The sequence below is a fragment of the Podarcis erhardii genome, assembly GCF_964252035.2.
Source record: "Podarcis erhardii genome assembly, chromosome: 1".
NCBI classification, from domain to species: domain Eukaryota; kingdom Metazoa; phylum Chordata; class Lepidosauria; order Squamata; family Lacertidae; genus Podarcis; species Podarcis erhardii.
In genome coordinates, this window is record NC_138497.1 from 131,449,272 (window position 1) to 131,462,668 (window position 13,397).

The 13,397-nt window shown below is 44.5% G+C and overlaps 1 pseudogene across 1 annotated transcript; it reads right to left on the reverse strand.

The window, feature by feature from the left end:
* Positions 1-9,775: 9,775 nt before the first annotated feature.
* Positions 9,776-10,789, reverse strand: LOC309337538 (transmembrane protein 11, mitochondrial pseudogene; annotated as a pseudogene). Its single transcript has 2 exons — positions 10,482-10,789; positions 9,776-10,008 (listed from the first exon to the last, which is right to left on the reverse strand). The product of its transcript is annotated as a transmembrane protein 11, mitochondrial pseudogene (transcript).
* Between the last annotated feature and the right edge of the window lie 2,608 nt (positions 10,790-13,397).

A 13,397-nucleotide genomic window follows, 5' to 3' on the forward strand; every position in this document is an offset into this window, starting at 1 on the left:
TGTGATTTTTAGAAGGGATTCCACTATACACCCTCTGATCAAGCAGAAACAGACTATGGACCACAATTTGTCCAGTCATGAACAACCTAAAACTACGGGGACCCACCTCAAAATAGCTCCTCATTTATCTCCTATGTCCTTAGGGAGAGAGCCGAGAGCTTTTAGCTGGAATTAGTTGAAACCTGGGGGCACAGACTGGAGGGCTGCCCAGCTTGCCCTCTGGGGGGCCTTGAAGGGAGGAATGCTTGAATCCACGGATGTCCTACTTAACTACTGTTCAGGGCTCTGCACCAGCCACAAAGTTCAGTGTTTTGTGAAACAGTCTGCATTAGCCGTTCTGCAAGCTGCCTGATTCAGCTTGGGGTTCATTTGAGTTCAGAATCTCCCTCTTTACTCTTAAGAGATTTTAAAACGGCTGTAACTTCCCCACCCCATTTTGACAGAAGCAGATGAAATTTGCAGGCATATGTACCCCTTCAAAGTAGGCAAAGCCTGCCAAATTACAAGCAAGTACAGTGGAACCTTGGTTCTCAAACGTAATCCGTTCTGGAAGTCCATGCCAAAACCAAAGCATTCCAAAACCAAGGCACAGTTTCCCATAGAAAGTAATGCAAAATGGATTAATCCGTTCCAGACTTTTAAAAACAACCCCTAAAACAGCAATTTAACATGAATTTTACTATCAAACGAGACCATTGATCCATAAAATGAAAGCGATAAACAATGTACTGCAGTCACACAACCAATCAATCAGTAGCTGAACTGGGTTCCACACAGTCACAAAAACAAAACAAAAAAGAAGCAAAAACGCAAAAAATTTTTTTGCAAAAACAGACAGATCTCAGCGTAACACTCAAAACAGAAGTGTGGCACTCAAATCGGAAGCATAACACATGGAGTGGAGCACATTCAGCTTCCAAAAGGAGTTTGCAAACCGGAACAGTTACTTCTGAGTTTGCAGTGTTTGGGGTCAAAGTTGTTTGAGTACCAAGGCGTTTGAGAACCAAGGTACCACTGTAGGCCAAGGGCCTTTTATGCTAGACATCTTTACAGTTTGATTTTAAAGAAGGGGGGGGGCGCTTGTTTAACTTTATTATTAAAAACTAGGTGTATTTGGATAAAATTCAATGGCAAGGTTGCCATTTGTAAGGTGGCGAATCCTGCCAAAGTAAAGAAGGGTGGGGAGAATGAGAAAGGATCTGCTTCCCAGATAAAATCATTCTGGTTAAAAGGGACCAAGCAGTTCTCCCTTTCACCACTCTAAATCATCTGTTGTCCCTTCCTCCATCACCCCACCCAGTTATGGTAAGCTTAAAGACACTGCTTTTGCTTGCAGCTGATGACTATCTCCAGCATTTGCTGAAAATATCTGGATCACTGAGGATCACACAAACCGCTTCAGGAGTCCCCACTTCTACTTCCCCCTTGTACTGATCCTGCTTCACTTAAAACAAGCCAAAAAATCCCTCAGAGGCATCCCACTTCACCTTGGGACTTGGGATTCGTTCAAATATTGAGGCAGATCGTCAAGCAAATGTTTCAGATATACTATAAGCTTCCAGTTCATTCTCAGCCAATGAAAACCAAACGCGTATTGGCTTGTGGGATAAATATCAACCTCATATAACCAGCATGCTTAGCACTAGTTAATGCATGAAAGAGTTAAGACCATAGAGTAAGCAGTTCTGCCAAATGTAGCTAGGTTGCACAGCCCTCAGTTTGGGAGAAATGTTTGTCAAAAGCCTTTGTTCACTCTCTTCCACCATGTGAAGCCAACCAGAAAAGATGTCTAGGCTGGTCACTCTAAGCCCAGACCATGTGACTTTAGCAAGTCATATTTGTGTTTCTATAGAAACCTTTACCGATTTTGAAACATAGGTTTTGCTGCCTATGTTTTCTTGCTGTTGTATGGAAAAGCACATGAATATGACTTTGAGAGTTTGTAAGTAAACCACTATTAACATTTACCAAACATTGGTCTCTTTCGGTACAAAGGGAATGAAGGGAAAGATTTGGAAAGAAATTTAAAAGGGGGTGTTTTAAAGATCTAACAGTCTATATGCCCATGCTTTACTTTGCTGCATATTTTGTGATTTTAAATCTTTGTTGGGACTCTCACCAAAAAGTACTTGCCCCAAACCCGAATCTAGGCATCCAGGGAATTCTCCTTTTATTCTCATTAACCAAACACCCCAAAGCAACAGTGCTTCCATCCGAACTTCTCACTGCTTGGGGAACAGCAAAGCTGAGAAGAATTATTTTCAGTCAGCTTCCTCTTTCTGTTTATCTTCAGTCTGAGCTTCCTGTACATAATTCTCAGGAGCCTGGTTGCATTATTCTGTATTTCCCTTCTCTTCCTGGGCTCTCCACTCCAGCGGCACCAAATTTATTAATTAAACCAAAGACCAGGATATCTTTACTACCGGACATTCGCCTTCCTCCTCTGTTATCAAATGCATACACATCCCTAAGACACCTTTCTTTCTCTCCCCCCCCCCCATCGGCTGTTCCTGTCTAACCCTTCTTCCCTTTCCCCTTTCCTCCATCTTGTGTCATTAATTAGACTGTAAGCCTGTAGGCAGGGCCTGTCGTATTCTTTGAAAAGTATGGTATATGCCTTTGCTGTTCAATCTCCTGGTGGAGATTGATGTCTGATATAGGAAGGGGGTCCAGGAGGGGTGGGGTGGAATCAGAAAAAGAAACATACAAAGTATTCAAGTATAACCATATATCAAGAGTAAGAATGTAGAGACTCTTGGATTTACTTCCCCCTTTAGTGGAATGGGACGCGGGTGGCGCTGTGGGTTAAACCACAGAGCCTAGGACTTGCCGATCGGAATGTCACTGGTTCAAACCCCCGTGACGGGGTGAGCTCCCATTGCTCAGTCCCTGCTCCTGCCAACCTAGCAGTTCAAAAGCACGTCAAAGTGCAAGTAGATAAAGTAGGTACTGCTCCAGTGGGAAGGTAAACGGCATTTCCGTGCGCTGCTCTGGTTCGCCAGAAGTGGCTTAGTCATGCTGGCCACATGACCCGGAAGCTGTACGCCGGCTCTCTCGGCCAATAAAGCGAGATGAGTGCCGCAACCCCAGAGTCGGCCACGACTGGACCTAATGGTCAGGGGTCCCTTTACCTTTAGTGGAATGGGGTGTCCCACCAGCTGATCTGATCCAAAGGTTCAATTGTATGGCATATGCTCTTGCAGATTTGAAATCCAGCAGAAAAGGAATTCAGGAATCTTACCTGCTGTAAAAAAATTTAAAAAACTACACATTGAGAGAAGGGGAGCACCATAGTAAAAGGCAAAATGCATATACAATGAGTGGGGTACACAGAATGCTACTGGAAGAAGCAAAGAACACCAGCGTTGAAGCAATGATTCTTCAACATCAACTTCGTTGGACTGGTCATGTTGTGCGGATGCCTGACTATCACCTTCCAAAGCAACTACTCTATTCCGAACTTAAAAACGGAAAGTGTAATGCTGCTGGTCAACAAAAGAGGTTTAAAGACTGTCTCAAGGCAAATCTTTAAAAATGTAGTATAAGCACCAACAACTGGGAAACAGTGGCCTACGAGCGCTCCATTTGGAGAACAGCCTTTACCAAAGGTGTCATGGGCTTTGAAGATGCTTGAACTCAAGAAGCAAGGGAGAAACTTGCTAAGAGGAAGGCACGCTTGGCAAATCCACAACATGATCAACTCCCACCCGGTAACCCATGTCCCCACTTTGGAAGGACGTGTGGATCCAGAATTGGCCTCCACAGTCACTTATGGACTCATTGTTAAAACTGTGTTTATGGAAGACAATCTTACTCGGCTACAAGTGATCGCCAAAGAAGAAGAAAGAAGAAACGTAGAATTCACATTTTGGCTTTCCTTTGTTCTTCAAAAGACACAAGGTCCAAATCCAGGAGACAGAGAATACAGTAGTATTTCGGAAGTCAAACGGAATCCGTTCGGGTAGTCCGTTCGGCTTCCAAAACGTTCAAAAGCTGCGGAAGCCACGTCAGACGTTTCGAAGAAGAAGAGTAGAAGAGTTTGAATTTGATATCCCGCCTGTCACTCCCTTTAAGGAGTCTCAAAGCGGCTAACATTCTCCTTTTTCCCTTCCTCCCCCACAACAAACACTCTGTGAGGTGCGTGGGGCTGAGAGACTTCAGAGAAGTGTGACTAGCCCAAGGTCACCCAGCAGCTACATGTGGAGGAGCGGGGAATTGAACCCGGTTCCCCAGATTACGAGTCCACCACTCTTAACCACTACACCAAACTGGCTCTCAGGGTTCCAGAGAACGTTCGGAAACCAGAACACTCACTTCTGGGTTTGCGACATTTGGGAGCCAAAACGTTCAACTCGCAAGGCGTTCGGGATCCAAGGTACAACTGTGCCCACCTATTGTAAACATACATTGTAGAGGGCATGCAAAGTACATGCAAAGCCAACTTTGAATGGTGTGGTTTACTGCTGGCTTGCTCTTTGACATGTGACATGAAGTCTGGCAACAGCAACCCCACTGTGTGAGAATCCCTTGCAGATTACCGCGGTGTGTGGAGACGGGTAGTCAGGGAGGAGTGCAGAGAGAAGAAATGTCGGGGTGCATGTGCACTGAGAGAACTCCTCCATTGTCTCTCAAGACAGAGGGATGCCAACCAGTAAGTTCCATCTGACATGGGGCTTATAAGAGCAAATCAACAGCAGGCTGAAGGGAGAGAGAGCTCTTGCCATTGGCTCTGCCTCCTTAACTTGCCACAGTGCCCTGCCCTCTTCTCTCAGAGTCTCCAGGGACCTGCTAGCCCTCCGTAGAAACTTATAACTCCCGTTCCCAGGAGAACATCTGCATCTGAAAGAAAATAAATTTCTTAGGGAATCTGCGCCGTCAAATGAAAATGCAAAATCAGACACTCAGGGTAGATTCTATATAAAACCATGCCCTTTGCCTCCAACACACAATGAATAATAATAAAAAAATGATATAAAGCAGCAATGAACATTCAATGTTTCATATTTAAAATATGTTTTTGTGTGGGAAAACAATGAGGCATAGAAATGGAGCTGAAAGGTTCTCAAAGGATAATGCCAGCAACTGCAAGATGTTAGCGGCATTGTCATCCAGGTTTCAAGGCAGGTTTTTAATTTTCTCTTATGAATTGCGGCGGCTGGGGCGAACGCCGCCATGAAAATTCATTAGGAAAAAGGGGAAGTAAACTTGCACTAAGATCCGCTCCACTCTTTGAAAACTTTCCGCACTTGTTTTTAGGGGAGAGCGAGGTGGTCTGATCGCCGAAGAATTGATACTTTTGAATTATGGTGCTGGAGGAGACTCTTGAGAGTCCCATGGACTGCAAGAAGATCAAACCGATCCATTCTGAAGGAAATCAGCCCTGAGTGCTCACTGGAAGGACAGATCCTGAAGCTGAGGCTCCAGTACTTTGGCCACCTCATGAGAAGAGAAGACTCCCTGGAAAAGACCCTGATGTTGGGAAAGATGGAGGGCACAAGGAGAAGGGGGCGACAGAGGACGAGATGGTTGGATAGTGTTCTCGAAGCTACTAACATGAGTTTTACTAAACTGCGGGAGGCAGTGGAAGAAGGGAGTGCCTGGCGTGCTCTGGTCCATGGGGTCACGAAGAGTCAGACACGACTAAACGACTAAACAACAACAAGGTGGCCTTCCTGCCAAGCTCCACCTGCGTCAAGTGATAATCTACCCAGAAATGCTGTGAAATCTGGCGCTTCTTCTGTTTCATAGCAGCCCCCAGAGAGTATTTCTCCTCCTCTAGAAACAGGAAAGTGATTTGAAAAGATGGCTTTGAAAATAATAAGAGAAATAAAATTCTCACTGCATATTTCTCACTCGGAGCCTTAATTGTTGGCTTATCCAGGCAGAACAAGTGGGGCAGAAGCAGGCGAGAGCGATAGCAGCTCCTTTTCTCACTGAATCAGAGCATCCTGTTTAGCACTGATGTAATTTCCACCGTATTGAGTAAGTGGGAAAGTGATGTAATTTGCCTGGTTTATGGCCTGCTGTGAAGCGCAGGGGATCCATTTTTCCGGCATGAACATCCTCAAAACCCAAGCAAAGATCCACCTTTACAAGCTAGGGAAGACCAGACCAGTTGAAATCTGCTCCATGGCCACCATAGGTCCATTCCAACGGGGTTTTCCCCCTGAAGACTTTTCAAAAAGAATATGCGTGCACACACAATTATCTAAATTGTATGCACTCTTCCTACAAAATAGCAGTTTTCAGGTGTTTCCATGCATTTCACCCCTATAGCAGGGGGTTTTTTTGCACACATTTTAAACTTAAAATACACCTCTTTGGACACATTTTTGGGACCAAACTAGCATCTCGAAATCCGGAGAAATGCTTAATCCAACCGATAGCTGGGTGCCAATCCACAAACATGCCCAGGAATGTCAAATTGGCAATTAGGCAAGCGCTATCTCTATTGATACCTGTCTGTTTTGGTGGGCCTGTCCAGACACTTCTTCTTCTTCTTCTTCTTCTTGTTACACATGTTCTTAAATCTGTTTTAGACATTTTGTTGTTTTTAGATGCTTTAAACAGTTTTTAAATGTTTCAATAATGGTTTTTTTTTTACTTTATATTTAAATTGTATTCATTGCAAAAGTGTTTGCCACCCTGGTCTGTTGCAAAATGTGGGGCCGAAGAATTACAGTGGTGCCCCGCAAGACGAATGCCTCGCAAGACGGAAAACCCGCTAGACGAAAGGGTTTTCCGTTTTGGAGGTGCTTCGCAAAACGAATTTCCCTATGGGCTTGCTTCGCAAGACGAAAATGTCTTGCGAGTTCCTGCGGGTTTTTCTTCCTCCCCCCCCCCCTTTTCTATGCCGCTAAGCCGCTTATCCGCTAAGCCGCTAAGCCACTAAAAGCCGCTAAGCCGCTAATAGCGCTAATCCACTAAGCCGTCAATGGGCTTGCTTCGCAAGACGAAAAAAACGCTAGACGAAGAGACTCGCGGAACGGATTCTTTTCGTCTTGCGAGGCACCACTGTACTCCTGTAATTCGCTGCCTGTAGCAGTTTCCCCTAGCCTGTTGCCTTCCAGATCTTGTTGGGCTCCCAGCTCCCATCAACCTCAACCAGCTTGGCAAATGGTCAGGATGGGAACTGGAGCCCAACAACATCAGAACAGCACCTATGGGATGGGGGATACCCTGCCCAGACCTCAGAGAAGTAACGGTCCCCAGTTTCTCAGCAAAAGGGCTCTTAACAGAATTTCTGGGTGGAAGAACAGGGGGATAGAAGGCATCTTTTATTTCAAGTATGGCCCAACCAAGAAGCAACAATGTGGGTAGATGAAAAAAATGGAGTCCTCTTTATCCTGAAAATAAGATACCTGCACCAAATGAAAGAAATGGCGATGCTGGCATGCTGGCATATGAAGCCCTTCCTATCATTGTGAAGGAAATCATATATAATATATACCAATATACTTTAAATTCTTTAACTGAAATGCTTCAGCAGCCAGCCATTTCTTAGGAAATGCAGGGAGTGTCGATTCTTTTATTGTAAATGGAGCTTTACACTATCTAAAAAAGGTAAAGGACTGCTGACAGTTAAGTCCAGTCGCAGACGACTCTGGGGTTGCGGTACTCATCTCGCTTTACTGGCCGAGGGAGCTGGCGTTTGTCTGCAGACAGCTTCCGGGTCATGTGGCCAGCATGACTAAGCAGCTTCTGGCGAAAACAGAGCAGTGCACGGAAACGCCGTTTACCTTCCTGCCGGAGTGGTATCTATTTATCTACTTGCACTTTGACGTGCTTTCGAACTGCTAGGTTGGCAGGAACTGGGACTGAGCAACGGGAGCTCACCCCGTCACGGGGCTTCGAACCGCCAACCTTTGCAAGGCCAAGAGGCTCAGTGGTTTAGACCACAGCGTCACTGTCTACTCAGAAGTAAGTCCCATGGTATTCAGTGGAGCTTACTCCCAGGTAACTGGGCAGCCTTATGCTGCAATTTTAAGCATTTTACTCAGAAGTAAGTCCCACTGAGTTCAATAGAATTTACACTCTACTACTGTATGTCCCTGAGCATTGTCTCAGATAATAATAATAATAATAATAATAATAATAATAATAATAATAATAATAATAATAATATTGTACCTTCTTCCCTGACAGGGACTCAAGGCAGCTTACAGCTAAATTTTTATTTCATTCTATTTATGTGTGGATGGTGTTCTACACAATCCCTTTCCTCACATTTTTTTTACAACAATCCTGTGAGGTAGGTTCAGTGGAGAGGTTGCCATTGACTCAAAGTGACTGGCAAATGTGCATATCAAATGCGTGTGGCGAGATCAAAAGCGGGGGAATCTTCCTAATGTCCCTATTTTCATCAGATAAATGTTGGAGGGTATGGCATATAAACAATAAAGGGGGAAAAACCTGCCCCTTCATAATACCCTGCTGTGGAATTTCAGTGGTAAAAAGGTAAGTTCTTGACTGGTGAAAATGCTAACTACTGCTTCATTTGCAGCTCATTGAAAGGGTCTGCTGTGGCCAATACACACCCCCAAAAAACCCACACAAATTGTAGTGCCTTCTTTCCTCACAGATACCAGACCCATTAACTACAAACTCCCAAATTTGGGATCCTCGCCAAACCCATGCCTAAGTTTTGCAGTTTTTTGGGTGGGCTTTGGTAATATGGTGATTTGCTGCCCACCTCCCAATATTTCTAATTTTTGCAATAATTCCTTTGCTTTTTTATGGATCTTCTCAGTAGGTACCCATATCAATATAGGTATTAATTAATAATAAAATAAATAAATAATAATAATAATAATAATAATATTAATAATAATAATATTAATATTATTAATAATAATAATAATAATAATAATAATAATAATATTTTGGACCCCCTAGGCTCAGCACCATGCTCAGGGCATTGGGCAAGATTCAGTCAGCCCCAACCTGGGCACTACCAAAAGGCTCTCACACAGACACAAGTGGTTGTTTGTTTGTTTGTTTGAAATTCTCATCCTTTAATGAACGGTCAGTGATAACTTTGAGCTGGTTCTGTAGAATACAATTAAACAATATACCTAAAGGTTTCTTCCCTCTTAGGTTTCTTTCCATTCATTGACATTCCATTATTGACTTCCTTTTCACTGCAGATCCATGTCTGAGGTGCAAGAAAACAGCAAGAATTTTATTTTATTGGCCCAGAAATGGAAACAAGAGGGAGTACCGACGATACAAGAATGGAGATTGAAATTAACGGACTATGTGGAACAGGACAGATTAACTGGGAAAATATGATATGTTCGAAACCAAAAATTCATTGAAGATTGGGGAAAGTTTGTAGATTATCTGAAAAATGTATGTGATGTGCAAACAACGCTAGTGGGGTTTCAAGAAGCACTGTAAAAGTTAGAGATGTATTGTCAAAAAGAAATAGAAAGGGGAGGGAAGAAAAATGACAATACAATGAAGGGAATGCGTATCGAAGAGTAAATATGGATGATTACCAGGGAAGCGGAAGGAAGTCAAAAAAGAGTAATTTGTTAAAACATAGAGAAAAAATGTATATGTGTTGGAAGACTAATAAAAATATTTATGGGGGGAAAAAAGAAAACTGAAAATTCCCTCGTCATGTTACCTTTGTTCTAAAATTAACAAAATATACATATATATGGATAAGCCAAACTGCTTCCCAGGCACCACTTCAAGAAGAGAAGTTGAATGTCACTGTAGGAGTCTTTAATACATACCCCCTTGCGGATTTCTTTTTCCTCTGCCGCAATCATACGACATAAAGTTCATAAATCTTCTTTATGCAGTACAACAGAGCAGCGAGTGCTATCATGTTATGCCATCTTTTTTTGTGCATGTTCTCCGTCCTCAACAAAACCACGGGAGTGAAGGAGGCGAGTGTGTGCAGGAGCAGGCCAAAGACTTTATAGGCATCATACTCCACCTGGTACTTGCAGCAGGGGTCGAATTGCCAAGAGATCTCATAGAGCAGGCATAGGCAAACTCGGCCCTCCAGATGTTTTGGGACTACAACTCCCATCATCCCTACCTAACAGGACCAGTGATCAGGGATGATGGGAATTGTAGTCCCAGAACAGCTGGAGGGCCAAACAGAAGGTGCAGCAGGCTTTGCTGAGGATGCCAGAAGAAGAAGAAGAAGAAGAAGAAGAAGAAGAAGAAGAAGAAGAAGAAGAAGAAGAGGAGGAGGAGGAGGAGGAGGAGGAGGAGGAGGAGGAGGAGGAGGAGGAGGAGTTTGGATTTGATATCCCGCCTGTCACTCCCTTTAAGGAGCCTCAAAGTGGCTAACAATCTCCTTTTTCCCTTCCTCCCCCACAACAAATACTCTGTGAGGTGAGTGGGGCTGAGAGACTTCAAAGAAGCGTGACTGGCCCAAGGTCACCCAGCAGCTGCATGTGGAGGAGCGGAGACGCGAACCCGGTTCCCCAGATTACGAGACTACCGCTCTTAACCACTACACCACACTGGCAAAGAGATGTAATGGGAGTAATCGACGGGAACAGCCGGGGGGTGAAAAGGCAGGCTGTGCTGGCCAGCACAGCCACCTTGTGCAGCCAGTGCCCAGCTGTGATCCAGCAGGCAGTCTCGTCCCCAATACGCATGGGCTCAATCACAATGTAAGGCCTGCTCCAGCTTCAAACAGGTCCACAGCATTCTTGCCATTGAAGATTTTGCAAACGACGTAACAGTCAGTGGCAGAAAAGGTGACCCTCTCCCTCCCGCTAGCCTTGCTGGGGACCACGTGCCTCCTTCCCCATGCAGCCATCTTGGAGAGAGTCACTTCGGGAAAATCACATATACGTGGTTTAAAACTGTTTTTAATATTGTGTTTTCATGTTGGAAACCTTAGGGCAAAGGGCAGGTGCATTAATTGTTGTTGTTTAGTCATTTAGTCATGTCCGACTCTTCGTGACCCCATGGACCAGAGCACGCCAGGCCCTCCTGTCTTCCACTGCCTCCCGCACTTTGGTCAAACTCATGTTCGTAGCTTCAAGAACACCGTCCAACCACCTCGTCCTCTGTTGTCCCCTTCTCCTTGTGCCCTCCATCTTTCCCAACGTCAGGGTCTTTTCCAGGGAGTCTTCTCTTCTCATGAGGTGGCCAAAGTATTGGAGCCTCAGCTTCAGGATCTGTCCTTCCAGTGAGCATTCAGGGCTGATTTCCTTCAGAATGGAGAGGTTTGATCTTCTTGGAGTCCATGGGACTCTCAAGTGTCTCCTCCAGCACCATAATTCAAAAGCATCAATTCTTCTGTGATCAGCCTTCTTTAAATTAATAATAATAAATAAATAATATGTGGGCTGCATTTCCTGCTGGCGGGATGTCATCGCAAACCGGAGGCAGCCTCACCCTGATAACAAGCCCCATTAATTTCAATGGGGAAAAAATGAAGTCTCTGTGGGGCTCTAATGACAGGAACACGCTTAATTTCTTCTGTAAAGCAAGAAGGACTCTTGAAATGAACTTAGCTCCTGGAGCCTCAACAATGAGAAGGCCTTTCTCTAGGCTTGCCTTTCCTACTTGTCATAGGAGAGATGATAACAAGAGTCCTCCTTAATCCCCTGACTTCCTTTGAAGACATTACAGAGTTGCTCTTCACTCCTGAATTAACCAGCTCAAAACAAAGGTCTTTTGTACCCACTTGCAAAGGGAGTGGCCCTCATTGCCAGAGCCTGAGTTTTCTAAGGAACCTGGAAGAACACACTAGTAAAAATCAGACAGATATCCCGGTACAGTCCTCAGTTACTTGGAGGTGACTTCTAATTAAAAAAGTGGCATATGGTTAACCTTTCTCCAGCAATTCCCCCACCGTCTACCGCAATAAAAATGACTCTGATATCATAAAGCATTACGGCTTCATTTTCAGCCCCAGCACAAAGTGGCCGTAGAGATGTAAAACCTAAGATAGTGAAACAATTTCCATCAGCGACTCTCCCTTTATCTCTTGGTTTTATTATAGCTCAAAGTACTGACGCAAGGGGGGGAGGGAAATGGACTTGTTAGCAAATTATATGTTCGGTCTCAGTACAGATCCCATATTACACATCTTTAATGTCCATAACTAGCTGTAATGGACCTGACTGGTGCAGGGCTATCAGGGGCCCAGGAGATGCTTTATAATGGGCGAAAAAATGAACTGGGAACATCAAAGGGCAAACTCCACTCTGTCGTGTATCTCGCTTGGTGACCTTGGTCCAGTCTCTACCTCCCAGCCAAACCTGCACCACCAGGTTATTGGGATAAACTTAGAGCGAAGGGGCGATAACCCCATGTCCTCTGCCCTGAGCTCCTTGTGATAAAATCATCATCATCATCATCATCATTATTTATACCCCACCCATCTGGCTGGGCTTCCCCAGCCACTCTTGGCGGCTTCCAACAAAATATTAAAATACAGTAATCCATCAAACATTAAAAGCTTCCCTAAACAGGGCTGCCTTCAGATGTCTTCTAAAAGTCTGGTAGTTGTTGTTCTCTTTGACATCTGGTGGGAGGGTGTTCCACAGGGAGGGAGCCACTACTGAGAAGGCCCTCTGCCTGGTTCCCTGTAACTTGGCTTCTCGCAGCGAGGGAACCGCCAGAAGGCCCTCGGTGCCGGACCTCAGCATCCGGGCAGAATGATGGGGGTGGAGACACTCCTCCAGGTATACTGGACTGAGGCCATTTAGGGCTTTAAAGGTCAGCACCAACACTTTGAATTGTGCTTGGAAACATACTGGGAGCCAATGTATGGATATCCCCTGTGGTAGCTTCTAATCTGAAAAGAGGCCTTTAAGAAGTACCTGCCTCTGTAACTGGCATAGAGTGGGTTGGTGGAGGAAAAGATTTCAGGCTTGTGCCATCTGATTTTGTGTTTTAACAAAACCCTCAGATCCACCAGTCACAACCAAGTGCAAAGGACAGAATTATGAAACAACATGTTGCTGCTGCACATGGGGATTTATTTCTGTGTTACACTGTGTCAACAAAAATCCATTCCTGGTTACCTCTGCCTTTCTTCATCTCAGCAGTCCTACTGAGGTAGAGACCTAGTTATTGTTGCTATTGTTAAAGATCTATTGTTAAAGATGCTATTGACCTTGCCAATCTACTGCAAATCACCCAGAGACCTATCAGAAGATCCAGATCAACCTTTTCTACAGCCCTGGCATAAAGCAGCAAGCTTGCTATATGATGTCCTCCGAATGCACTATTTGCATGGAAAGGAAACCCGCCAACCCATAGTCATCAACTTCAGAGGAAAAATATTCCACAGGAGGACAGCAGGGGAGGAAAGGGTTAAGCCCCCTCTCCCCTGCTGTGATTCTGATGGTTACATATTGTTCCTCTCCGGATTGCATGAATATTGTTTGTGGTTCTTAAAATTGTTGGTG